Here is a 5,000-nt window from a genome sequence, read left to right as displayed (position 1 = left end):
ATTTTTAGTATTACAAATTACATTAAAAACCGAGGGGTTACCTGAAAGCTGAAATAGAACTTTCATACGAGCAATAATCCATCATTTTTATCGAAATGAATTTCCAACAAGATATGATATTTGATCACGTTCAGCAACTACGCTGTGAAGAGCTTTCACTGCAATGGCAACATGAGAATCCAATCAAAAGAAGGAAATATTCGCTCATTTTCGCTTATATTGGCGTTTTCCTTTCAGTTTTCATTTCTCTCTAATATCATTCCGGGCCAACATTCATAAACTACCACACGAGTCCAATTCCTGTCGATTCTCATTCCAGTAAGTTTTCAATGAGCCATATTATAGGAATATGGAATGGAATACAGAATGCAGGCCTAAAGCCAACCACTGCCCAGGACCTTTCAAATCAAAGTGAGATTAGATCGGTTTGAAAGGTTTAACAGGAGGAAAACCTCGCAGTTGCACTATGAAATAATCGTTATGAGAGGGTCGATAGCAAGATGCAAGAAATATAATATGAATGGCGGTACAGTAAGAGGAATGAAAGGGGTTGCAGCTAGGGGCCGAAGGGACGCCGCAAAGAACGTTGAATACCTACAGTGTATCGCTGAGGTGCACTGACGGCACTATCATACTACGGGGTGAGCCAGGTTATAAAGCGTAAACATATGCGCACTCTAAGGCTATTTAGAAATAAAACCTCAGGACATTCATAAATATCTTCAAACTACACGACTGTCGTTCCCGCTTGCCTGGCAGAAGCCACGCTCCATAAACCATGAAAAGACAGTCGAAGGAAAAGAAGACGTTGTTACCCTTGAAGTTCTAAAGAACTCCAGTAAGTAATCTGTTATTGATGAATTTCTGGTCTTTCTGCGGATAAAAAAAGACGTCAAAGTCATCAAAAAAAATAAAAAAGGGACGCTAAATTGTAAAAATAAAATCGTAAAACAGATATAAACTCACCACAAAGAATTAAAAAAAATGGACGCTAAAAAGGACGAAATACGAGTATAAAAAAAATCCTAGCTAACTCGACTAAAAAAAAAGCTGGTGAATACTACATTTTTGACGAAGATGTCAATAGGACTTTGAGAAAGATTGCTGGATCTGGAGAGATTTGTACTTTTTGAAGAGTATGAGGCAGCCTCGACAGAGAGAGAGAGAGAGAGAGAGAGATGGTAGTGATTTTAGACATAACGGAGCAAAGCCTGCGTTACAGTAGCATAAAACTACGACAGCCTTGTAACTCTTAAGATTATTTTATATCTATCTATATATATATGGGTGTGTTTGGGTGTGTGTAAACATACACATCCATACATATATATGCATTATATACATACATACATACATACACACACACACACACACACACACACACACATATATATATATATATATCTCATCATAAACGTTTTTCCCCTATTGGAAGTGGTGGCGCCAGGAGGGTACTTCCTTCTGGTTTTCTTGTAAATCTTTGGGGATGAGGCTGCTGACCTATCTACGGACCCAGCAAACACGTATATAAAACAGGTACTATATATACATTAATCTATCTAGTGCCTAACTCTCTGACATTACCTTGAAACTTTCTCATACCACGTCATCTATAGGTAGTACGTATATTTGAAGAAGCTACGAAACGGGATGCCTAGTGTCTTCAACTAGTTCAGGCCTCAAGGAGGCGAGAAACAGGAAAAAGAGAATGACCTTTTATGAGGTAGCAGGTAAGAGACAGAGTCAAGGTATTCTAATTTATTGACACAAAATCACTGACAGATCAAGAACTTTTGCAAGCGTAAAAGTAGATTTTGACATTAGGGAAAAACAAGGCGACATCTATATACAGTCAGATGTGTTTTCTCACCTGAAAAATGGTGAACAATTTGTGTAAGAAATTGTGTATCAGGAATAACTTTTTCAGATTTACATATATTAAATCACAAATATCATTTAACACAGAATTCATCATATACTGGGAATAACTTAAGACCAAGGATAATTAAATATAACTGACAACTGCATCTGCCCGAGCTAGGATCCGGACCTGGACCTTTGGTTTCGAGACAGAAACAGAAAGTCGGCTTTGACTATTCGGTTTTGAAGAGATTCGATACTAAATGATATCTGATGCCTAATACAGAAGCATAAGAAGTTACGTTTCCTGAAATGACAAGTGTTACAACTTACCCATCAGCTTTCATTATGGAAATGGGTTGATGTCAATTACAGGTACAGAACCTCATTTCGACCGCAATACGTACAGCACAGTCGACATCAACATGTATCTTCTGAAAGCCGAATGGTCAAGGTCGACTGCCTATCACTGTATCTAAAACAAACGTCCACGTTCGAATCCTGGCACGGGCAGATGCACTTACCGATTATAATTCCGTTGGGGAGTAAGTTTTTCAAAAGCTGCAGTGAAAACATACCATTTATAAAAGAGAATAATAATTTTGTCATGATTGGTCACTGAAATGTAGGCGCTCGGAAAAATAAACTAACAATATAAGGATACAATAATGAGCAGAGCTTTTCCCGTGTCTCCACCAAAGATTAAGGAATAACGTTCTGACACTTACAATACACCCAAGGAGTATCATTATTATTAAATAAAAATATATTATTATTCTATAGTTTCTCGAGGCCAGTGAACAAAATATTAAATCCCTACAGAGCTGATCAGAATGGTTTGTTTTAACTGAATCAATTTTTCTTATTCAAAAAAGAAGTAATATTTAATAAATGGATAAATCGAAACTAATGAAGATCCTCACAACAATAAGCGAGGAATCCTGAGCCAGTGATAATGGACCAGTCCGCTCGCCGAAAACCCAACAGCAAATAACTGACAAGAATCTTCTTCAACATGAATGTCAAGTTAAGACGGTTGGCACAGGCCATCTGGGTATATTCCATACCTCTTTATCATAGTCTGCTATTTTTCTATATGAATATACGTGCAAATTAAATCTACTCGAATGAACATACATGCTAATTCAACTTTCTCAAGTTAAAATGGATATAAATTCCGTTTTCTCAAATGATTAAGGCTGTACATACAAATTCTATTTCCTCGATATGAACATACATAATAATTCCACTTTCTCAAATGTACATAGACACAAATTCTATTATATCAAATGGAAATACATAACAATTGCATTTCCTTGAACAAATATACATACTAATACTAATTTCTCAAACGAACGCAGATAAGGAAGGCGGAGTTAAACGGCATAAGTGGGTAATATGGACCCAAGCAGTTTTTTTTTTCTAGGTGCTGCTACCTCATGGGAAGTGGATGTAATAAATCTATGGTTCCTCATTCAGCTGTAACGTAAGTGTCAGCTGAAAGTCATATTTTGCTTATGTGTAAAATTCCCCTGAAATTTTCATCACCACCTGATCTACTGGTACGGGTCGGATAAAATCGTGTTGGTAGGAATACCGTGACTTATAATTAATGCACCATTGCACAATTCTTTAATATTATCCTGTGAATGTGGCTGACTAGAGAGAACTGCACCTCCAGCCCCTGTAGTCTGTGATGGGTAAAATGGCACAATGGTCCATTTTGCCTTCAGGTGGTCTGTTTTACCCTCTGATACAATACAGACAAATATTTCACATTTATATTAATGATTATTTTCAAAATAGGCCTATAGCCTCTGCCATTGACTATATCCTATAATCTTTAAAATTGTCTGTTTTCTTGCAGAGACTTCAATATATATTCTTCCTTCATAGAGTTAGGCTTTCCTTTTGTTGGTCTCATTAAAGGCAGCACAATAATGTATTTATTCAGATAAATTTCTAGTCACAAATATCAATAAAATGTATTAGCTTGTAATTAAATCATAGACCCCTTAAATAGAAGGACTGGTATCCTCTATGCTCGGTATCTGGAACTTGGGTCCCAAGTTGGAACTTGGGTCCCACCCACAATTTGTGTCAAATACATGATAGAACCTTCATTCTGGTGTCTTAAGGGGTTTTGAAGGGCGAAGAGTTCATTTGTCATACTTTTAAACCTCCTACGATGTCATCTGAAGGTCATTTAAAGGTCAAATCGAGGTCATTTAAAGGTCAAATCTCATAAAAAACACAAAATCATACAGAATATTGTATATTCTCTCAATTAAAGCAATGGAAAACACACCTTAAGTTACCCTGTCACTGAATTAAAATCCATATATAAACAGTTAAGCCTGGAGAAACAACAGGAACATGTCTAAGGCAAACAATATAGTTATTCTAGAAACAAAATCATTGAAAAAACATTCCATAATATAAATAACATTAGGTACATGTTTAGTTTTTAGCAGATAGTTTTTCTTTTCTTCTCAAGCAGTCAAGGTGTCTTTCTTTATCACTGTTGTCTAGCACAAATGCTTTCAAAAAATGTTTGACAGAGTAAGGCATGCTCCTTGAATTGCAACCATTGGACTATCGATACAAGATAAAGTTTGGCTGAGATGAGCTCGGCAGCAATGCAAGTTGCACTCATCAAAAAGTTTATAGGCTGAGTGTACAAAATGCACTGTTGAGAGTAGAGGTACAGTTAGTCCACCTCTGCTTAAGTTTGTGAGAAACTCTGAATTAATATGATGGTCGTCCTTATCATCAGTTTCGACGCTCAAAATATTACCTCGAAATTTGTGTTCCAGATATCCAGCTAGTTCTTTTTACGAAGAAACAAAATCACATCTTCTGACAATGTTGAAAAGTCCATCTTCTCCTCACCACTCGACAGTTTAATCACCAAACTCTAATTGTGAGATGAGAGATGAATGAAGAGGTCATTACTGTTTTTGTTCTTTCGAATTAAAACAAACCCGTTGATACCTTCACAACAAAAGGAAACTTAAGAATGATTAATTCCTCGTTGCTTTCAATCGCAAAATTTGGTCATTGCATTTCCGGCAAAAACCACCATACAAAGGAGCGTGAAAATATTATCGTCAAGATTAGACTCGAATATACGCATTGTT

This window comes from Macrobrachium nipponense, chromosome 8 (genome assembly GCF_015104395.2).
Source record: "Macrobrachium nipponense isolate FS-2020 chromosome 8, ASM1510439v2, whole genome shotgun sequence".
NCBI classification, from domain to species: domain Eukaryota; kingdom Metazoa; phylum Arthropoda; class Malacostraca; order Decapoda; family Palaemonidae; genus Macrobrachium; species Macrobrachium nipponense.
This window is presented reverse-complemented; position numbering follows the sequence as displayed.